The sequence below is a fragment of the Canis aureus genome, chromosome 17, assembly GCF_053574225.1.
Source record: "Canis aureus isolate CA01 chromosome 17, VMU_Caureus_v.1.0, whole genome shotgun sequence".
NCBI lineage: Eukaryota > Metazoa > Chordata > Mammalia > Carnivora > Canidae > Canis > Canis aureus.
Window position 1 is genome coordinate 31,191,404 of NC_135627.1, and position 24,839 is coordinate 31,216,242.

General features: G+C 36.2%; 1 long non-coding RNA gene across 1 annotated transcript; it reads left to right on the forward strand.

Annotated features, from left to right (window-relative positions):
* The first annotated feature begins 678 nt into the window (after positions 1-678).
* Positions 679-16,397, forward strand: LOC144287507 (uncharacterized). Its single transcript, XR_013355292.1, has 5 exons — positions 679-1,153; positions 1,902-2,037; positions 7,144-7,262; positions 10,927-11,391; positions 16,226-16,397. It is a non-coding gene; the product is annotated as an uncharacterized LOC144287507 (long non-coding RNA).
* The last annotated feature ends 8,442 nt before the right edge of the window (positions 16,398-24,839 follow it).

Consider the following 24,839-nt stretch of genomic DNA (forward strand, 5'->3'; position numbering starts at 1 on the left):
TTCTTAAAACTTTTAGTATGGAACTTTCATCTTTGTTCTCCAAAGATAAGGTCTTTACTCATTCATGTTTGTGACTTTCATTTTTAGGTGCAGAACCAAGCTGAATGCTACTTTTGACTTTGCCAAGTAATTTCTATCCAAATGTCTTTATCTCTCAATCTTTAACAGAGCTGTTTGAGGTGTAAGGGTGTTCCATTTTATTGAGAAGCCTTTTACCAATTGCCAGAGTTTCTTTTATGTGAACCTTGGCATACTTTACTAGCTTGGTTGTAAAATATTTACAATCATGTTATCTGTCAGAATCTGAGAATGATGTATGAACATTGTCAAGTAGAAGTTACATCTTGCAGAAAAAAAACTATATGATATGGTTGCCTGCCACATTTAAATCAGCAGTGCTTTGTTTTAACTCCAGGATAACAGTTTCTGTGTTTGATAATACTAAATTATATTTTTAAAATTCTATATAACACACTTTGAAAAGTTCTCTCATATTCCTGAAAATTTTACTTTAATTAGACATTATTATATAAGTAAAAAAAAAAATCAAAACAGTACAATCAGGAAGCACCTGAATAAAACCAATAGAAAAATAACTGCAGCAGTGATTCTCTTCCTTTTAGGATATTTTGTTTTTTATAAATATAGATTTTCATGTATTTCATTTTCATCATTTATTTTCACCTTGTTATATTAAAGGTAAACATATGGAAAAAGAAAGCTCATGCTTTTCTTTCACTAAATTCCATTAAAAAAGGGAAAAATGGAGAGCAGAGTATGCTCTCTCTAAAGAAAGCTGGTTTCTTTATTTTTTGTGTGTGTGCAAGATTTGATATGATATTAAGAGGAAGGGAGTAATTGCTACATGATTGAATTTGCTCTCTCAGATGCCACTGTCAATTCACTTTGTTTTATATTTTTATGAGTTACTAGAAAATATATCCAGTGCTTGCTTTTGAAAGACTCGGCTTGGATAATAAATCAAGTGCTCTCCCAAATATTTCTTTCATTGCAGATCTCACTAACTATGTTGTTGTCCTGGTTATTATTTTCTCTATCTGAAAAGCAGACAAGCCCAGATTCTGGAGGCAGACTACTTTCTCTGACTACTTTCAAATCTTGGCTCTGCCACTTACGAGCACTGTGACTGAGGGTAAGGAACCTTCTCTCTCTTTAACTCAGTTTCCTCATGTGTAAAATGAGATAATAAAGAGTAGAAGAATGCTGGGCAAAAGTCAGTGCCATGTAAGTGTTAGCCTACTATTATCTGCTATCATGAAGAGACAACCTGTTCTGCCCACAAATATTTGCTCATGCACACTTACCTGATAAACTCATTTGTCATCTGCTCTCCACAGGGCCACCATGTTGCACAACACAGAATGTAATGTGAATGACACCACTTGGGACACAGTATGGTGTTCTGCAAGAATGATGTGTCCTGGTGTTATGTAATTTGGAGGACTTAATCCATCTACTTCCATTTTATACCTATCAAAGCAGACTATCAAGTATTTTGCGGAACTTCCAAACCATATTAAGACTATGAATTTTTCCTCTCTGCATTCCAGAAAAGGAGAAGAAAAGGGATTTCCCATTGTAGAAAAAAACAAATTAACCAAATACCGTATCTGTAGAGATGTGACCAAATTGGACTAGGGATGTAGTCAGTATGAGATTCTGTAATTCATCTGTAACAGGTAGATGATTCTGGAGAGACCTCAGTGTATGTGTTTGCTGCTCAGGTGATGTAAAATTGCTCTTAGGGAATTGATATAACCAGATGTTGTATTTGGTATTTCCAAGGAGGGGGGTGGGCAGGGGATGTTACTTTCAGAAATGTGTCTCTCATAGGCTAAGAGAGGGCTTCAGTTACTCTTTTTTTTTTCTTCTGTATTTAGGACTTTGAATATGTGATCCAGAGCCATGAAGTCACTCATTGTCATTAGCATTTCAGAGCTCACCCACAGATATCAATACTCAGGAGACATTAATACTCAATCAAACTAAGTTCAAAAGAACATTTTGAACTTTAAGGTATGGGAATTTTCAGTTATTTTTTTGTTTCAAAACGATAACCACCTGCTGCCTTGCCAGAGTTGTTTCTTCCAGTCAAAACAATACAGCTCTTAGGAATTCATTTTCTCTACTAAGAAGCAGAACATGAGGAGAAAATGTTCTTTTCTGTTTCTTTAGTTTTTGTTTGTTCTCCAAGTTGATCACCAAACCCTGGGGGTAACAAAATTTAATTCAATCATCATAAATATAGCATGAGGCACATTTAGGAATTTTCTAGTCTGTAATCCAATCACATCATCCTCCTTTTCTGGCCAACAAGAGACTGTTGCCAACAGCACAGAGAAGGCATCTGAAGTTTCCTTTTTATAACTTCACATTGATAACAACCACTTGCAAAAATAGACTGTGTTCAAAAGATGAAGTGCTTCTTCATATCTCCTCAAAGAATTGTGAAATTACTATATGCAAATGTTTATAAAGGCTTTAATTAACACCTTAGGATTTCACATACAGATCTGTAATAAATGGTGGATTGAAACTGGAAAGTATTTTTTGAAACCCTCACCATATACAATACTTTTAATTAAGGATCAATGCCTCATCTTGATGATATTTCTAGAAGCTTCTGTAACCCCATATCCAGAGTCTGCAATTCCTTTCTGTCTACAATCTTCTTATTTCCTACCTTCCCAATTGTCTTATTCTGCATTGGCCTGTCACGTTATCATGAATTGACCGTGACTTCTCTCCTAGATTCTGAATTCTCTGCCTAAATGGGACTATGTCATCATCCATTTCTATAACACTTTTGTATATCAAATGCCCTGACTTTCCATCATATTTGCCATCTATTTTTTTATGTATTTATTTATTTACTTTCATTTTAGTTTGCTTTACAACCTGAATTTCTGATGTTCTCTGCTCTTGGTTTGCTGGAGAAACTCACGCTGATTAGGTGCTCTAAAAATTCATGGCACATAACCTTTGATGAGCTCTCAGCAAAGCCTGTGAACCAATTGCTATGATTTGGAGTCATGGTCCTCAGAGATGAGATTCCATATATTTTTTTTGCCCTTCTCTTCACACCTAAAGACCCATCTATAGCCCCTTTCATCTTCACCAAGATGAATAACACCATCCAAAAAAAAGTTCAACTCCGATTCTCTCAGCTATTTCCTGCCTTACATTATTTTTGCATTTTCACCTGTCATGTTGTTCTTTTTTTTTTTTTTTAAGATTTATTTATTTATTTTAGAGAGAGAGAAAGAGCTAGTGTGTGTGTGAGTGGGTAGGCAGAGGGGGAGAGAGAGAGAATCTCCAGAAGACTCTCCGTTGAGCATAAAGCTGGATGTAGGGCTTGATCCAAGGACCATGAGATCATGACCTGAGCCGAAATCGAGTCTGAAGCTTAACTGACTTGAGCCACCCAGGCACCCCTTGTCACCTTGTTCTTACTTCTTATAAATTCTCAATTCTTGTAAATGAAAAAGAAAGTCCATTTTCCTTCTCAAAACCAGTGATTTATTCACTCACAATCTAATCCCTTTTGCAGGACTCACTCCATTAATTATCACCTTTATTTTATATCTTCATGCATTGTTTCTATTTTTCTTCCAATTAACACATTTGTATCTTCCCTTTAAAATGCTACTTCCTGTGTGACTTCTTCGCAGTGATAGCCTATGTCCACTAGCTCAATTTTTAAATAACTTGCTGATCCCATAAACATATAATTTGATGTCTAGCATTCTTTTGAGAAAAATACTCTCTTGAAGGGACAATCTTTTGGTTGCAAAGAACTTTCTTACATTTAAAAGAAAAAAATCTACATCTCTCTCCAAAAGAGAATATAAACCCCTTGAAGATGGAGACTTTATCTGTCTGCTTCCATGCTCTGTCTGGTACAGAGTTGGCACTTCAAAGCATCATCATGGCTTCCCTGTAGAGTGATGGTTTATGAAGTTCAGATAATGAGTGGCATTCTGACTAAAATCCAGCCTTCAATGGGACCATCAGGTCAATGGTCATTTCCCTAATGTATAACTGAGATAGACAAACTTAATAGTTGGAATAATTGTTTCACTGGGTCCTTCCCTGTTAGGTAAAGAGGTAGTATAGTGTGGGAGGCCAAATAGAAATCTCTGAAATTGCCCCCACACTAGAAATACCAATGCTGGCTAATGCATTGTGGGAACAGAGTGTAGTAAATGTATGGCAGAGATTAGTGGGGCTATGGTCCCTATCCTTTCCTTATTTCCTCTAAGTTTGCTGGTCAGGCTTTATCGGTCCCTGAAGACACAAACACTAGTAGCCCTGTTTGCAGATACTGTGCCAGATGTTTCATTGTTGCTAGAGGAGATCCATAAAGCCTCAGTTACATGACCCTGGGCCATTAATTTGGTGACAGCATTTTTTGTATTCTGATAAGAAAAGAGGATCAGAAGGAGAGGTACCTGGGTGGCACAGTCGGTTGCAACTGACTCTTGGTTTCAGCTCAAGTCATGATCTCAGGGTTGTGAGATCTAGCCCTGTGTCAGGTTCCGTGATCAGCATGGAGTCTCCTTAAGACACTCTCTCTCCGTCTCCCTTTTCCCCTCCCTGACATGAGTAATCTCTCTCTCTCTCTCTCTCAAATAAATAAATAAATAAATAAATAAATAAATAAATCTTAAAAATATAGAAAAGAGGATCAGAAATAGTTCATATTCTCATGGATTGGAGAAAAACATTTCTTAATAAGTTTGCCCTACATATGCCTATGTTAACTCATCCTCTTCTTATAATAGGATATGAAGAAATCTGGGTGGTTTCAGTAACCCACAGAACATCACATTGATCCATTATGTTAATATGCTGATTGGGTAGGATAAGCACAAGGTGGCTAATGTGCTAGGAGCCTACATCTGGATCCATTCTATCCTCCTCTGTTGATTTCAATAAAGGTCTTCCCCTCTTTTCTTTGATATTAATTTATTTATTTGACTACTTAGAAATCTTGTGATATTGATTATACTTTGTTTTGCATATTTAACATCTTCCACTCAAATAGATGTTTCTTAACATTTTTGTATTTCTCCATTAAAACAAAGCCAGTAATCCCTCTTTTCCCCAAAATTTCCATCTACAATGTTTTCATCCCTTTACACTGTCCAATCTCATAAAACATTTTTCTAATTTAGTTTCAATTAATCCCATTGTGTAATGAAAACAATCTTTCTAAGGTCAAGAATGACCTCCATGTTGCTAAATTTGGACATTTTGTAGTTAATCTTTGTTGGTTTCTCAACAGCATTTGATATTTTATTCCAGCCTTGTAATTTCCTTGAGAATCAGATATAACTCACTACCTACTTAACATTTTTACCTGAATAATTGAAAGTCATCTCAGACTCAACTTATTTAATCTCAAAGTCTTGCTCAATCTGCCAAGTCTATTCTTTTTTCTCTAGCAGTCCCTGTCTCAGTGGTTCCAGAATCCCAAGAGTTAATCTTGACATTTCCCTTTCTCTCATCCTTAATATCTGATCTAGCACTAGGAAGAGTTTTATTTTCCTTCCATTGTAATAGTTTCCTAACAGACTCTTCCTTATTGTCAGTTGTACTCTTCCAGTTTTTTAGTCTCTATAGTTATTTTTATCCCCTCCAAACAGAAACCTCCAGTCATACTTTAATAAAATAAAAACCCAAATATTTAATGTGGCCAAATAAGCCCTTCATTGTCCTCACTTTTCTGTGTATTCCACCTTAATCTTATTCAGCTCCCACACTCCATGACCTTCACATACATAACTCTGGCCATTCAGTTATCAGTTATATAGGAAAGCCTTCGCTGACCACATCAGTCAGGTCTCCCCATTAAACTTCTCAATACCTGTATACTACTTTGTTTATTTATTTATGAAATATTCAGCTAGAGATTGCTATGTGTCAAACACTATTATAATTAATAGTATATATAATTAATAGTATTTAATATAATATTAAATATTGACTCAATTGATATTTATAACAATCTTATGAAATAGATACTTTTAAAATTTCCATTTTACACATCAGCAAACTGAGGACAGAGAGGTTAAGTAACTTGCCCAGTCATACAGTTGTACATGGCAGACAGGATCAAATCCCAGGCCTTTGACATTTTTTTTAATCAAATAATTTTAATCAAGTTAATAGGAAACAGTAAAAGTGCAATTATCTGAAGACCCCCATATTTCCCATATTTCACATTTTTAAACTATTTCCATTGTCTTTACTTATAAGGTGTTGCAGGTGGGACCCACTCTTGAATCTTCTTTCTTGTGGTAGAATAAGGTACATATTGTTCTGGAGTGCCATTCACATTGAACTTATGGTTTGTCCAGATGAATTTAAGAGCAGCAGGTGATTTTGTTGTTGGAGGATCATTGATCATAGAGTGAGGCCCATGATGCCATTCAGAGGCCACCACGCTTCCATCTATATCCCAAACTGTGTTTTGTCATTCATTTCAGTAGTATATATATAACCCATCAATGACAACCAGTGTCCATACTTTCTAACCTCCTCACTTATGCTACCTCTTTTCTTTAGGAACATTTCTTAAAGTCACAGTTTACATTTATTTGTGTGATCATGAATGTCCATTTCCTCACTTCAAGGAAAACTACCTGTTTGACTCCGTAGTACAGTACTGATACAACTAGTAAGAGTCACAATAACTGAATGGATTAAATACCAAATTATTGATTCACAAAGCTCTGCATTTTAGATGTTAACTTACTCTCATGTGTGCTGTCCTTTGGAGTTTCGTATTGCTAACTTAAATTATTTCAAAAAATTTCAGAATGAGCATCAGGCAAAAAGGTATTTGAAAAAGGTGATGAATTATTTTCATGGCCTTCCCTCTTAATAAAGTGGGAATCTAAAGTAGAGAGATCAGCATTTCAGAAATGTTATAGAAAGTATTCATTTTTCATTCATGTTGAAAGTTTCATGAACCAGAAAGTTTTATGAAGTTTCATTTCCCTTTTTCTAATTAATTATGAATTCAAACTTCTTGTCAAGCTAAAGCCAACGGACGGTAAAAGAAGGTAATATTTTTCTGATTATGAAATAACATGTGTTCATTACATGCAATTTTAGATATGTAGAAGATTGTTAAGAAGAAATGAAGAATCAGTTATTGCTAAATCTGCCAAGAAGAAAAAACCCTGAATTCATATTTTGGTGCACAAATCCTCAAAATCCATGTGCATATATAGGTATATAAATATTTATACATATGTGTCAAATATAGGAAAATGTATATACACATGTATATGGGTGTTTATGAGTGTGTATACTTTCAAAATTAACATGATTTTTTAAATGAGTGGTTTTTGTTATTTTTAAAAAGCTTTTATTTATTTATTTGAAAAAGAGAGCATAAGCTGGGAAGAGAGAGAGAGGGAAAAGCAAACTCCTGCTGAGCAGGGAGCCTGATCCTGGGCTTGATCCAAGGACTCCAGGATCATGACCTGAGCTGAAGGCAGACACCTAACTGACTGAGCCTCCAAGGCACCCCAAATGAATGTTTTTTAAACTTAACTTTATATAAGAATCCTATTTTACTATTAAGTTTTTCAAAACATGATATTTAATGTCTGGACAATATTCATCCTATATAAACCATAACTTCCTGTTTGTGCAGCAGTAAGACCTGTATAGCTGATCTGTGTAGCTCAGATCTGTTTTTCAGTGACTCATGTGCTTACATATATCTGGAGCACATTTCTGTAAGTGCCTTGTTTGAAGCTGGTGTTGAAGCTCATAGCAGTGACCCCAAAGTTTAATGACTTCCTCTGTATCCTACTGTCATTTCTATATAATATTGATTTTTCTTTTCTCTCTCTCCCTCGATAGATTGATGATAGATACATACATGAAAGATAGAGACAGATAAGACAATTGGATGGATAGATAGATAATTTTTGTGGGTTTTTTTGGGTTTGTTTGTTTTTTTTTTTGTTGAGGTTAATTTACCTTAGAGTTGGTAGACTCTGAAGACTGCTAAACATATGCCTGGGTAGATGGCCTTGACAGGAGACAGGGCTTGTTAGCAACATAGGCAATTTGGATGATCTTAAGGCATCTTAAGATCATTTATTTTATCATAAAATCAAGATACTTTCTCCACCATTCGTATAGAATTGTGCCTTCAGAAAACACATTGGTGCTGAAAGCCCCCCCTGAGAACACTTTGCAGTATACCAAGACTGACTGATGAGCCCAAGAGCCAGTGCTCATTGGTGTAAGCTAAATGTGTTGTTCTGCACCTCATTCCCCAACCTGCCAGGCAGAATGTGATGATGGCCTAGGTGACAGCTGACACCATGGGATGACAGTGAGATTTCATTTACTTGTAAAATGCAACCACAGAACTGCTCAATTTGGCTGTGAGAGGCAGTACTTTTAACTATCCTGGGGAAAAAGAAAGGATCCTTCAAATCATTACAGAATTCTGCTTTCAGACCTCTAAGTTCTGATCATGTGCTCTCCGAGACCTTGAGCTCAGCAGTGAATCCGTGTCTTTGACAGACCCTAAGGATGTTGCGCGTACAACTGTAGACCACTTCTCTTCTCCAACCCTGGCACAAAGGAGAGTGGAGATGGCTTCCTTAAAAGTTGAATACCTGGAGAAACACGTCTTCTAGCACCATCAACATCCTCCCAATTTCCCTCCCTTGTGTTCCTGCTCATTGAGGCATATCTCTTCCCCCTTATCAAGATGTGTCATGATATTCAATGTGTTTATATGGCTATCTGCTGATCTCTCTTTTGGGGACACTGCAAACAACTTCTTACCTAGTGTATGGCCTGGTTTCACATGCCATAGGGATCTTCCAATTTTTGGTGTGACGCTGACACCTTTCTTGCTTGGCTCAAGATGGGCCACAGTAACAGTCTTCTTTCTCAAAAGTAACACAGCACTAGGCTGAAATTCCATGAAGAGAGGCACTGTCTATTTTGCCATTGCTATATCCTTAGCAACCTATACACTCCTTCTACTATGGTAAGTCTTTAGTAATGAATGAGTGAGTGGTTTCCTTGGCAACCTCCCAAAGACTTTTCACTTCCTACTGCTGTTCCCTGCCCATCTCTGTCAGTGTTTTACCTCAAGTGCAGTGGAAGTGGAAAGAATAAGTCTTTTGCAAGTGCAAAGCAAATCCTTTCATTATGCTTTCTGGCATCTCTCTTAAGCTACCCCTTGTCCTGAAAGTACTAGGCACCAATTATCTTGATACTGTGATTTCTTCTCTTTGTCCATCTTCTGCTCTTTAGGTTGTATTTTACAAAACATTTAGTTTTTGGTTATTAGAATACAAATTTGAATTAAATTACACAAAAATGTGGAAATTTGTTGGCTCATATAACCAGTGGATAGGATACAGTTGGACTCAGGGACAAGTGGAACCAGGATTCAAATGCTATCAAGATTCCTTTCATGTGCTTATGGACTCTGCTTTTGTTTGGAGGAAGCTTCATCCAGTCTGCTTCTACTGTAGAGTAACTTTCTCCCCTTTATGTGGAAGGTGACTGCCAACAACTTTTAAATGTCTCATCTCAGACTCTCTATTCCAAAGCTCAGTATAAAAAATCATAGGTAGAGGGATCCCTGGGTGGTGCAGCGGTTTGGTGCCTGCCTTTGGCCCAGGGCGTGATCCTGGAGACCTGGGATCGAATCCCACGTCGGGCTCCCGGTGCATGGAGCCTGCTTCTCTCTCTGCCTCTCTCTCTCTCTCTCTCTCTCTCTCTCTCTCTCTGTGACTATCATAAATAAATAAAAATTAAAAAAAAAAAATCATAGGTGGAGACTTAGGTTGGCCTGGCCTGGATCACATGATGACCATTGGACCTACCTATGGCCAGAAGACTGAAATATTGGGATCAGAAATGCCTTTTAGTGAGAGAAGGAAATAATAGCCCACACAGATAAATATAATTTCCCAGAAAGAGTAAGTTATTACACAGTATTTGATAATATACTAAGAGAAGATAGTGATTATTTCCTGACATACCTATGAAAGACAAGTTTGTGTTCAGTTACATCATACTTTACATTATTGAACATAGCTCCAATAGCTATTCTTGTTCGCTAACTCTAGCATCTGGGTCATCTTAAAGTCAATCTCTGTTGATTTATATATTCTCTTGAGAATGGGTCACATTTTGCTGTTTTTCCATATGTCTAGTAATTTTGGACAGTATCCTAGACCTAGTGAACATTGTATTAGAATCTCTGGATTCTGTTGTATTCTTCTGAACAGTGCTGATTTCATTGTTTTAGCAGGGAATTAAATGAAAGGTCTAAAGTTGCAAACTTTGTATCTTAGGCAGTAAACTCTATATCAGTTTAATTATTTTATCTTTGGTTTGACTGTCTTGTGCATGCATGTTTCTGGGATCAGCTAGTGATTTGGGCAGAATATATAAGCAAAATTTGGAATTCTCTTTTTTTGGCTCTCTCCTTTTCAGGATTCACACCCCCCTCCACCATCTGCCACACACACACACACACACACACACACACACACAAACACGCATTTTCCAGTGGCTGTGATGATCTCAAACTCTGTCCTCAAGTTCTCTAGGGTAGAAAGATTGTGGCTTGTCTATCAGAGTTTTAGATGCCCTTCATCTAAATTAGGACCTGTGTTAGTCTACATTTAAATCACACTCCTGGGGTGCCTGGGAGGCTCAGTCAGTTAAGCATCTGCCTTAGGCTCAGGTGATGATGAAGCCCCATATCAGGCTCCCTGTTCAGTGGGGAGTCAACTTTTTCTTCTGCCTTTTCCCCTGCTCATATTCTCTCTCTCTCAAATTAGTAAACAAATCAAGTCTCTAAAAAATAAAAAAATCACACTCCCAATTGGAAATATTTTATAGTGGAACCTAGGCATCATCCAGATAAAAGGATATCTCAGGAAGAACTCCTGGGTCCACCCAATACCCACAGCTGGGCAGAGAGACAATGATATCACTATTCTGCAAGCTTCCTGAGAGCAGACACTGAAACTTGTTCCACATCATGTCCTCAGTACTATGCATACAGAAGTGTTTGATAATACTTGTGGGGTAAGTGAATAAAACCTAAATTGATGGATGGATAGATGGGTGGATGGATGGGTGAGTGGATGAATTTTCATGGAATTCTTTACAGAGAATAAACCTTTAGACAAAAGAACTTGCACAAGATTAGGGGTGGAATAAAAACAAAAGTAAGGCTATACAGATAAATGCCTAATAGATTCTTTCTTAGAAATTCTTCCAGTATTACAATGCCACGTCTTATAAGAGCATGTGAGTCTGAGGGCTGCTGACGTGTTTCCAGTTCAGAAGCAGAGATCTCAGGTAATTGTTGCTGGAAATTATGTCTTGTTCTTCCACAGAAAGAAGTGAAGAGGGAGTGTTGACTTTCTGTATAAACAATATTCTCAGACTATAGTTGATGAACACTTCTCAGAAGACATGCCTTTGGCACCTCAAGATGATAGGTTTGGAAATCCTGAAATATCTTTCTCTTTTTCTGAATGTGAAATTTGAAGGGGAATATTTTGATGCAATTTCCTGCACTAAATGGTACCTGAACATTTTCAGACACAACACAATTAGAATATTGCTTGACCCTAATAGGGTATGGATTATTAGGAACTAGGGCAATTCAATGTGGGCTAAAAAATAAAATGTGACTGAACAAGTTATAGTGGACAAAATTGTTAGCAAAGCTCCTTTTTGCTTAAAGGGGAAACGCCCAAGCAGAACAAAAGTCCAAGTGACTTCTACTCTGAAGTTGTAAAGCCACACATAATGGCAAAGACAGTTCTCAAAACCCAAACAGACTGTCAGTAGTGGAAGGTCAGATTATTCCTCTCTTAAACTGAAATAAGCTTGTGTTACTACATGGTGTTTTTGTTTGCAGTTATTTTTAAAAATAATTTTGGGCTCAACAGAGAAGATATAATAGCTGTAACAGTTGAATTATTTGAAGAATCTGAAATGTCTTAGATTAGTTAATGTCCAATTACAATTACTTGGGGGGACTTTTTATTATAAAAGTAATACATATTCCTTGTTGTAATTTCTGAAAATACAGAGAAGCAAAGATTGCATCTCAACTTTTAGCATTTTGTCATATGAGCTTTTAGTATTTTTTGTTTTTATCCATTTGTCTTAATTATATAAGGAATACAAAATTAAAGTTATGAAATATAACAGAAAGATATAGCACAAAAGGAGAAAGTAGTTCTTCACCCAGATAATCACTGCCAAGAGTTTCCTATCAAGCTCCATTCATTTTTCTACACATATATTTTAATAAAAAGTAGGATTCTATTGTACATTCTGTTTTATGACCTACTGTTTGTCTGATCATAGATTAATTCTATAAATATCCTTTTGTATATCATTTTCCATTTTCTATGGAACCGACTTGGTGATTTAATTACTTAATCCCTTATTAATATTTAGGTTGTTCTAATGTTATGATCATCCTGATACACAAATGTGTGTATGTATCCATAATTAGTTCCTTAGGATAAATTTCCAGAGGGAGACATTGGATTAAGGGTTTTCTGAACTTTTTAAGTTTTTTCTCAAGATTAAAAAAAAATTGTCCTCCAGGAAAGTTTTACAAATTTAGATTTCTAACAGCAGAGTATGAAAAAGCCTCTTTCCCTTATTGTTGCCAGTGCTGGGTATTATATTTTTAATCTTCTCTAATCTGATTCTAAGAATATCTTATTAGTATAATTTATATTTCTTTGATTTCTAGTAGGATATGAAAATGCAACTTCATAGTGAAGAAGAATCAGTAAAGTGAATACGTTTAGTGTGGTACTGGGTGCTTATCTGGGTAACTTGGGTCAAGGTGACTCCAAGTAGAAAAGCTGCTATTTACATTTTGTAAGATGAAGTGGGATGTGTGGCAATAATGAGCTCAAAGATTCCATACCAATAGCTTGAGTGTCCATGTTTATTTCCCATAAGAAGTGGCAGCACAATGAGATATGCTATAAGCAAAGACTGAAGCAATAAAAGCCCTTGTGGGGCCATGTTTTATTTTCCTTTGGGAGACTTTCGTGGCCTTGGGTTAGCTGGTGTCTTCCCCCTTGACTGGCCATCTGACTTGAAAGTGGGACAACCTGTTTGAGTGCTTTTCTTCTTTCTGTAGGAGTTGTTGGCACCAACCCATCTTAGAGTGCCAGTCTTTGCACTCGGGCCTCATTTTTGAATAACCATCCTTTCTCCTCTGCCTGATTCAGTTGTTCTCAACCCTGGCCTGCACATTAGACCTACCTGTGGAGCTTCTATGAGTCATGTTTCCCTCACTTCTTCATCTCCTTGGGCCAATTAAATTATAATCTCTGGGAGATGGGATCTAGGCATGATGGGATTTTGTTAAAAGCTCCAGGTATAACACTAGTATGAATCCAAGATAAAGAACCAATGAGCTAATTTATTTCTTTCCTTCAGTGTTTTTTTAAGATTTTATTTATTTATTCATGAGAACATACAGAGAGAGGCAGAGGCATACACAGAGGGAGAAGCAGTGTCCTTGAGGGGAGCCCCATGTGGGACTCGATCCCAGGACTCCAGAACCATGCCCTGAGCCGAAAGCAGATGGTCAACAACTGAGCTACCCAGGCGTCCCTATTTCCTCTCTTTAGTTACCACATGAAACACACCTCTTCACACCTTTACCTCCCTGTATATATACATGTGCTTTCGCAAGCCAGCTCCAATTTAGATTTCACCTAAAAGAATCAGAACAACAATATAGATGAACTATATTCAGATTTACTGTGTAAACCTAATTGTGGTAAGTATTCAAGGATGTCTTCTTGTTTAATCAGCAATCTCTCCTGCAAGGGACAGTTTAGTATGTTATATGTAAGTAACCAATTTCATATATAAATTAGCACCAGCAAATAAACCACCACCTTAGCTTCAAGGCTGTGGGACTAAATGCTCAGCCAGGGGACCAGAAATGGACCTGGTGTTCTGAAGCAGCCTACGAGCCTAGAGAAACTGTCCTGTCCAAAGCTGACCTGTCTTGTCTTGACCTCTGGGAACCCACCACCATTCTATTTCTTTTGTTTCCTTGCTGACACTTTGGCTATAGAAATCACCAATTACATTGGCTAGCCTGACCCCAGGCTCCCATGAAGGATGTTCTTCAATATCTCTTTTCAGATTGGCTGTGATACAGGACTTTGTAATTTTCTCTGAGTCTCTCAGTACTGGTCCATAATGTTTTTCTCTCCCTCCTGCTTCTGATGAACCACGGGAAACAAGCAGCCCAGCCAAACAAGGAAGCCCACTCTCCTAGAATAATAGTTTCCTTTCTCCAGGGTCTTCTCCATCTCCCTCTTTGGAAAGCTTCCCCATCTTCTATAACAGCAGGCAAGAGACGAAAGTGTACATTTGATATGCAACGACTATGCTTAGTATTCAAATACTGCTATCCCAGAAGAAAAGTTCTTCTCAGCACTTTTGAATCTATGAACTCGTTCTATTTCAGTACTTGTGGCCCTGCTCCCATTTGCTGCTGGAATGGAAATGCAGCATAAAGAAATGAAACAGTGGCCAGAGGCCTACAGACACTCAGGACACTTCTCTGAGCTTTAATGTTCTTATCTGTAAGGTCCCTAATAATACCTGCCCTGTAGGTCCCATGGGGTTATTGCAAATGGGATGATCTATGGGAATATGTGATTTGAAATTGTGAAGAGATGCATACTTCTTTATTGGTGTTTGATTTATAAATAATAAAATGTGCAAAATCCAATACATTTTGACAAATATACATACCTGTGTAACCAATAGCCAAAGCAAGATACAAAAGCTGATCATTATTGTAGGCAGATCTTATTCTTTTATGATGAATCCATACCACATCTTCCACAGCCATGCAGTAAAGCACAATTCTGATTTCTATAGCTAACCATAGATTCATTTTCCCTGCCCTTGAATGTCAGATAAATGGGATCATACACTCTGTTTTTTCTTGTAGTTGGCTTCTTTATCTAATGTGATGTCAGGAAGATACATCTATGTTTTGTTTATCATTCCATTTTGTTGCAGAGGAGTATTTCATTGCATGACTATACCACATTTTGTTTATCTATTCTCCTGTAAATGGGTATTTGGGTTATTTCCAATTTTAGCTATTATGAATAAAACTACTATGAACATTCTTGTACATGTAATTTTGTGGATATATACTTTCATTTCTTTTGGGCATGTACTCAAAGTAGAATTTCCAGGTCATAGGGTAGGTACAAGTTTACCTTCATAAGAAACTGCTAAACCACTTTCAAGGGTAGTTTTCTGAGAGTACCAGGTCCTTTCCATCCTTGCAAGTTCCTTCAGCCTCTTTAATTTCAGCCATTCTGGTGGATTTCAGTATGATTTTAATTTGTATTTCCCTAATGACTAATGATACTAATCATCTTTGCATGTGTTTTTAGGTTATTTGTATATATTCTTTGGTGAAATGCCAAGTCTTGCCTGTTTTAAAAATTAGGTTATTACTAGATAGTTGAACTCCTTTTTTGGTTTCCATTCTTCCAGTTAAAAATCCTTCTAATTATATTAGTTTTATTTCCTTAGCAAACAACTGAGAACAAATTGAAGAGCAGATTCATAAATCTAATAGGCAATGTTTTTTCCAACTTTAATATTAATACAAGTCACCTGGATATCCTGTTAAAATGTACATTATGATTCAGTAGGCTTGGAGTGTGGTCCAAGATTCTGAATTTCTAGCACTGTGCTGCAAGATGTTGATACTGCTGGTCCAGTTGCCACTGTTGAGTAGCAAATAATAAAGGCTTCTTCACTGACGGAGTCCTGGCAGTACTAGAAGGTCATTTTTATACTGGTACATCATCTATATTTTCCATACATCTCTGTTCTTATGAAATCATAGACTTAGAATGTCAAAGGTGAAAGAGTCTCAGAAGTAAGATTAAAAGTTGTAGATTATGGTATATTGATTTCACTGATGGATCTAATTCTTCAACCTTGTGAATTCAAACACTTTGCCATGTAGTTTTGTTGTGCCCTTTCACTTTGATTCTGTAACCTGCTTTATCCAATGGGATAGCAGATAGGACAAAGGAGAACTTTGAAGAGTGCTTCTGCATTTGGATGTTGCCCTACCTTGTTTCTCTGTATTCACCAGTTTACCTTCTGAAGACACATGGCTCCATTACATGCTGCCCCCGCTAACAGTCAGCAGACCACCAAACACATGCATGACCCTGGTGAACATGGGAAGAACTTTTCTGCCCAACTCCACCCAAATTGTTATCTTGTAAAGTCAAGCTAAGTAAATACTTATTGTTTTAAATCAATGAGTTTTGGGGGTAGTTTTTAAAATTTTATTATCTATCTATTATTTATTTATTTATTTATTTATTTGTTTGTTTGTTTATTTATTTATAAAAAGATTTTATTTACTTATTTGAGAGACAGAGAGAGTGCAAGGGTGTGCATGAGCAGGGGGCGAGGCAGGAGAGACAGAGGGAGAGGGAGGAGTGGACTCCCTGCTCAGCAGGGAGCCCAAGTAGGGCTTGATCCCTGGACTCTGAGATTGTAACCTGAGTTTAAGGCAGATGCTTAACCAACTGAGCCACCCAGGCAGCCCTTGGGGGTTAGTTAGTTTTGTTACACAGAGTTATTGGGGCTAATTGGATGATTTTCTTTCGGTGGAGGAAGGAGTTGCATAAAGGGAGGCATAAGGATACCAAAGAAAGTCATTGTCCAATTCACCCCTTCTCCATAACCTCTCTAGAGTCTTCTTTCCTTTGCCAGATACTGTTTTAGTTTGCCTAATCTTGGTTGCTAAACTTCATCTAGAGTCAGAAAAAAAAAAAGGGTTTAAATCCTAGTTCTGGAGCTTATTACCTCTAAGTCATTAAACCTCTCTAGGTTTCAGTACCTCAGTAGTACTATCTATGGCCTGAAGTTGCTATGGGAATTAAATGCAACAAATATTAGTAAAGTGATTAGCATGGTGCCTGGTCCATAGTAAATGCTCAGTAAGTGGTAGGCACTAAAAAAACAATTGATTATAACAGTTATAGTTTTAGTTAAAAAAACCCCAAGATTGTATTAATTATACTTTTTCATAGAAAATACCCAATACGTGGAAATTAATTTAGAGGGCAAATACAATATATTTATTAAACACCTTTAAGAGCTACCAGGATTTTGTTAGATATCAAGAGAAAAGAAAAAAGAGAAAGAGAGACGTATAATGAATTTATGAATGAATGTATAATCAAATATTTCTATTTACATTTCTAAGAGTCAAAGCAAAAAATAGACATGGACTATTATAATGTTTTATTCAATACAATGAATATAAAAAATAACTGAACTAATAACACAGGAGCATCAAAGATCGCTGTCAATTTCATTTCTATTGGCTTATTTAATTTGGCTTTGTCTCTGGTATTTAATTGTCCAGTACACTAATTTGTTTTGTGTTGAACTTATTTTATAGAAAGAAACTATAATTATTTTAATTTTTACTTGGATTGTACATAACTTTATATTTTACATATAACTTTATTTTTTTATTTTTTAAAAAACTGAGTGGTGACAGACATTTATTGCCAAGATAATTTATAAAAAGCTTTATTTTACTGGACTCTGTTCCATCTGCTATTCAGATGATTGTATAACTTTTATTGAGGGGTCAAAACATTTTATTTTTATGGGTAATAATTTTATTCATAATATCAATTGCCTAAACTTACTATCTGGGCAGATAAATTTGTCCTTAAAGGATCTTAAATCTTCTCCTAAAAGTTAATTTTATATGTAACATTCTACTTTTTGGCAGCCATACCAGCTCTACGATGACTGTTTTCTTTAAATTGAACCACAGCTTATTTTAGCTAAAAGAAATGTATAGCAGCAATTCCCCATTCAAAATGGTATTTGGAAGGTTGTTTAACTTGGTAAGTGAGGTAGACATCCAGTAATTTTGGCCAGTAACTGAGTAAAGGAGAATAATTAAAATAATGCACCCCTTGTTACTAGAATCGATTTTTTTGTGCGTCCTTTCTATCTTGTGACCTTTATTTCTGTTTTCTTATTTTTCAGGCTGTTGGGCAATACACATTTCATGGTTTGGAAAAGACAATTACTTGTCTATGATTTCCCCAAAATAAATAAAAGAACCTTAGAGGGGAAACATGTTAGTTTTAGAAATAGTAAAACGGAGCAAGTCCTCCTTGTGGTTAAAATTATGAAGGAGAGCTATGTGCCTTGAATCTGATTGTGTGTATACAATCAGATTCAAGGCACATAGCTCTCCTTCATAATTTATATATATATATATATATATATATATATATATATATATATACACAGAGAGAGAGAGTATCTAGAACAATAAAGATTGATTTGAGTGAAGAGAGTGGGAAAGTCGTATGTCTGATGTTTCATTTATTATTTTCTCTCTGGGACAACTCATTCAGACACTAGGCTGCTGGAGGGATCAGAAACAGAAATGGTTTATGTATGAATTGCTGTGAATGACATGCATCTAAATATTTAAGGCTCAGATGTTGGGTACTTAAAAATAAGTCTGCTGTTCAGCTGGTCACACAGACATTATCTCAAGTATGGAAAAATGAGAGTCTTCTCTTGGGTTTAGGTTAGGATAGACAAAAGGAGAAAGATAATGAGTTTGGACTATGTATATTGCTCACAGCAGTACATAAAGAACAATGTTCTGAGAGGGCAAGCAACAATAATAAATAATGGATTGTAAAATGCAAATCTGGAGAGAAGAGTGTTCTGCGAGGCTTTAATCTTGAAGGGTTCTTAAAACCTTTAACTAGTACGTAACTTTTTGTAGTCTTGGGCAAGAATGACAAATAGCCTAATTGTCAATGTATTGTGTACAAAAGAAGCATAAGAGATAAATAGATACAATTTAATAAGACATTAAGATGGACAAGACAAAATAAAACCTCAAGTTGAAACAGAATCTGCAAAGTAGAATGCTGTTTTCTTGACCAGAGCTAAAGCTGAATGAAACAGCTCTTAGTCATTGATTTTTATAAAGTAGATATTGGCCTTTCATTTGGTTGGTGCTAAACATAACATGCTTTATTGGAGAGATACCTATAAAATTGGCAAGTTATAGCTAGTTATAGGTCATAAAATGAAAGTTTAAGAAAAAGGCATTCTCCAGCAAAGTTTTCCTTAACTCTTTCTTTTGATTTTTTTAATGTTTATTTTTTAAGTATGAGAATATCTAAATATTAAGAATATTGTTTTCTTCTTTATGGAACTCGAGCCTCTAAGAGTCTAGCTGGGTTAAGAATTATTATTATAAATTTTGTTTTCTATGGTTTGATGACCACTTTTTTGTCAAACATTAGAATTCCTATCTCTTAAAAATTAGACATATGTAGCCTATATGACAGAAGGCATGAAGAGGTAAATAATACAGCCTCAGGCTGCTGCAATTAGGAGTGTCTTGGTATACTTCTTTTGCTCAAAGGGAGAGCCTTGGCAGATAATACTAATATGGATTCTTTTCTTCCTTGCTTCCAAAGGCAAGAATTTAAAAAAAAAAAAAAGTTCATGTGTCACAGTATAACAGTATAACAGCCTACATGACACCGAACAAAGTGATCAGAAATAAAGTTTCAGTGCAGGGCAAGTTGGGAGAGAAGTCATTCTCTAAATCGAAGTAAGTGGCAGTGGCATTTTTCTGAATCTGTTGGAGGAAGCAATCTCCTTAGCAATAGAGTTAATGAGGATTTTGCTCTTTGAAGTCTGAACTTTGAACAATTCCAGAGAGACTTGGAATTTTTTCTGTTTGGTTTAAGGGAAAAAGAAATATGGGTGCAATTGCTTCAGTGCAAAGCAGACTGGGACAAGGGCAAGGGGGACCCAGGAAGATCATTAAGGCAGAAAGATGGAAACACAGAACATAAAAAATATTCCTCTCGTCCTATTCATTTTCAGTGAGTAAGGAGAGCGAGGGGAGGAAGTCAATGAGCATTACTTTGGATCGCTGATAGTTATAATCACCTATGCTGTTGTTGATTGCATACTAAGACGTGTATGATTCTACCTTTCAGAATGTGAATTCTGTTCTTAGTTCAGCCCTTGGTGTCTTGGTACATCATTTACTAAAGTTTGTGTCTCATTGTGGATCTATATCTGAACCAGCTAAATTCCAACTGGCAAGATTCTGGTACCTTAAACTAAATAAACATCTCTTCTACCAAGTTATATTCGAAGACTCTCTTTCTACCCAGGAGTAACACACATTACATACACATTTCATGAGAGGTAACATTTTGAGTTCAGAAATGGAAGCTAAGGGATGCCTGGGTGGCTCAGCGGTTGAGCATCTGCTTTTGGCGCAGGGCGTGATCCCAGTCCCGGGATCAAGTCCCACATCGAGCTACCTGTGAGGAGCCTTGCCTCTCTGTCTATGTCTCTGCCTCTCTCTCTGTGTCTCTCATGAATAAATAAATAAAATCTTTTAAAAAAAGAAATAGAAGCTAATAATTGTGTTTCTGTTTATAAAATATTTTGTAATATCACAAGAAGAATTAAAGTAACTTGCCTGTTTAGGATGCTTTAGAAGTTATAAGCAGTTAGTATCTATGCTCTCACTTTATTTTGTCCTTTAAGTAGATATGGATTTTTAAAAATGAGAAAGCAAGGTGAGGTAATATAAATAACATAGGTCAAGCTTCTAGTCAAAAGACCTCTCATTAAGGTCTCCTTTTAAAAAATCTTATACTCCTGTCACCTTGCCATTTCTTTCCAATGTAAATGACTAGGGAACAGGTTATTTCCAGGTTATAGCTAAAGTCTTAGACTCTTTTCATAGATCATTTATCTGAACTTTTCTTTTTCATTGCAAAATTTGTTTTAACCACATTCTTATTATTTAGTAATTTTTTGGTTTAATAAAAGCTCTTTTATAAGAATATTATATACCTTTGCAGCTTAACTGAAGAGAAATCAATAAGTATGACAGTCTTTTAGGAGAATGCAAATGTGTATTCCAAAATAAGAAATACCAGTACAAAATTTTCAGTTGCTGACTTCTAATCTGAGAAAGGTAAAACAGGCATATTCACTTTGGAAACAAGGGATTGCAAAGCCCTTAAAGTGAGTGATGTATAAACAGAAGGTTCTGTGTGAAGTGAATGGCTTGAATAAATTGTGCTTTTCTACTGATAAAAATGAAAGAATTGAGACATTTTAGGTCTGTCGTTCTTCACAAAGATTCACTAAATATAATCTACCAATTTTCCAAGGTGATCTTGAGTATGCACAAAAGGCTATGTTGTATCAAGAATAAAAGGCAAATATTTCATTTTTTTTAAGAATATTTTTTTGTTTAGTAAATGTTATGGAGAAGCAAAAGTTGAGATAAATACTGTGAGGATTTTTTTAAAGCTACAGTAAATAATTCCAAATTCCCCCATATGCCCAAATTAGAGTGGCTATTGCAGTAAAAAAGGATCATTCGCCAGATTGTGAAATTATAGACTCTTTACCACTGTGGAGAAGAGGAAATATCATTTTATCCAATCTATAATTCTATTGATTATTTTCATATCACTCTATTTATTTTCTGAGACCCTAAATCCTAACACTCAGCACCAATTCTTTTCTTCTAGCCCCAGACTTTCAGTTTGCTGGTTATTTAACAATATTATATACTTTCTATTGTTAGAAAGCAATAAAAATTATGTTTTTTTGAGAATATCAAAGTGTATATGCTATAGTAAGAAATAGTTGTGTCCCTGAAGGTCGCCTCCTGAACAGATGAAGTGCAAGTTTTTCATTGCTTTAGCTGACAGCATAATGCTTCAGCCTCTTTATGGCTCTACACCTCAACTTGGCACAACCATTTTTTACGGATGGAAGAGAGGGAGACATTCTAGGTTATTTGTATGGAGACAATGATGTGTTCAGCTAGATTTCCCTTGTCAAAATTACAGCATGATCACAGAGTGTGTCAGATTTCCCATCAGAACTGGACAGAAGAGCCACATGACTCTGGAAAGATCAGATAGCAACCTGACACATCTGTACTCATGAAGCGACAAGTTGGGAGTTACTAAAAATAATGTTGGTTCCCTCAGTAAAATAGTCAAAGCAAAGGGCAAAAAGGACAAATGAGTTAAAGACTTTTGCCCGCAGACCATGGAGGTTCTAAAACAACAAGAGACCAGCCCCCGGCCCTAACTACCTTGACTTACATTAACTTATATTACAAGAAATATAAGAGCCAGTATAAAGCAGAGAAAATGCAGATAATGCTAGATTTTCAGTATAAGATGACTTACTCAAATTCTTATCTAGAACTGTAACTGAAACTTGGTAATTTGAATATGTTAAAACAATGGCATGGCTATTTTTCCTCTGCACCCATATGCGTCTCGATTTTTCCAGGAGCAGAGGTCTCTTAATGGCCCATCCAGAAGTCAGTGGTCCAAGGACTTCCCGTACATCATGGAATGACATCTGGCGGAGAAAACCCAGTAATGGAGGAGGGTGGAGCAAACTCTGGGATGAGAGTGATTATGGTGGGTACAGTGTGGCAGCTGCACTGTATCTCCAGATGTGTGTGTTTATGTCTGTCTGTGTTTGGCCTTTGCCTAAGAGCTTCAGTTCAGTAAGAGACTCAGTTCTGAATGCCTTTGTCCCTGACTCCAAAGAGACACTTGGGTTGGAATAGCCCAGTCAAGGAAACGGCTGTCATTTGGGACAGTAACACACTGGAGTTTGGGACATCCTTTTACTAGGATTTTCCCTGAGTATTTTTTATTTCTTCAAACGATGTGAAGTGGCAGTGGTGCCAGGCCCCTAAGAACCAATCCTCACAGACGAAGAGACTATATTATATCTGAAAGGCACCAGCAAATAAACTCTTTGAGGTCAGAGACTCTCTTTTGGTTTACATCCCCAGTGTCTGTCACATAGTAAGTGTGCAGCAAGTATTTGCTGAATGAATTTAAAATATAGCATAGTTTTGTCAGGTTGAATCCATTTATGAGTAGGTGTTATCACTCTCCTCTGCATTATTTTTATGCAGGTTTCCATAAAATCGTGACTACTAAAATGCTAGAGATTTGTCCCTCCACTGATGTCAGTGAATTAATATCTCCTGTTGAAGACCACATGAAATTAATTTCTCTCCAATTTGTCAATGTGGGTTGCTGTTTTGTTTTATGAAATTTCTCAGATGGATTGAACTAAGTAGGAGAGTTGACAAACTACTCTTGCCTGGTAGGATTTTTACCCTTGCCTGTGAAGTTAGTAGGTGTATCTTCGCTTTGTGGGTTGGTGATTGTCATGGCTGCCATTGAAATCACTTTCAAAGCAGTTGAAATTTTTTGGATCCCTATTATGAAAAGCCCCAAGAGAAGGGGAAAGGAGAGCAAAGACATTTAACAGTTTGTCTCTGCTCCTCAGATGCATAAGTCCTAGTTGAGGGTCAGACACATATACATATATATGTGTGTGTGTATATATATATATATATATATATATATATATATATATGGCTCCACCTTAATTTCATACAAAATGTGCTGAAATGTTCTATCTACTTATCTGACCTTATTTTGCTTCATGGTACTTATCACATGCTTGTTCATTATCTATCTGCTCCACCTGGAATGGAAGCCTGTGAGGATAAAAGGGATATGTTTATTTTGTTCATTTCTGTTTCTAGTGCCCTGTGCACTGGTTGGCACATAATAACCCCTTAATAAGTATTTATTGACTGAGCTATCAATGTCAGGCAGCCTATAATTTTTTCATAGACTAAGACAGATAATCTGTGAGTCTTTCAATGCTAACAGTTTATAGTCACCCATGGTCAAGGACAAATGATCAACCAATAAAAAAGAATTTTTAAAAAACCTATTTTACTCTATTCAGAAAAGAAAGGTGGGATTCAGTAGATTCCCTCTCATTTAAACATTTCTTGATACATCTGATTTTCAGCAAGGTTTTTTGTTTGTTTGTTTCTGGTGTTTCAGTCAGAGTCAGTTCTCTTTACCACCTCTGTTGCTGAAGTGACAACAGTATAGATGGTCCTCAAAAATGTCTGATGACGTTTTGTAACATGCAGAATCTTATGCCCACAGAAATAATCTTTTTATGGATATTGCAGTCTTTGGGAGAAATAAAGGTCACAAGTTTTGAATTGATTATTTGAGGGGAAAAAAGAATCAATACATAACTGCTTAATGGCTCTCAGACTCTGAATTACAGGAAAATTTTTGTTGAAACACAATGAAGTTATACTGTGCAATTCAATCACAGACTAAATCATTCAGAGTTAGTTTTACCCTAAAATCCATCAATAATAGCAATAATGTTTGGTAGGAAATGCAATTTTGAAGACTGATGTGAACTGTCTACTTAAATAGCCATAGCACTAACGAATTAAATTTTCTCCTGGTCATTTCCAGTTGTTGTTTCTTTGGTTTTGGGTTTGTTTTTTTTTTTTTTTTTTTTTTTTTTGGTAACATGCTCTCTTGGATAACACCTGATGATAATAACTAAGGATCTGTAATTCTGCAGCCTTAGCCTGACTTTATTTTATTCCTTAGGGAATGAATAAGCATGTAAATTAGACATGAATCACTACAGTCACTTGTCAATCTAAAAATATTTGTGAGCAAGGTAGGCCAAAAATGACTGGCTGGTGATTGCAGAATCTGTTGAAACGTAGTGCTTTCTTTAAAATATATTACTTTTTCTAATTGAATTAGATGAGTTTCACA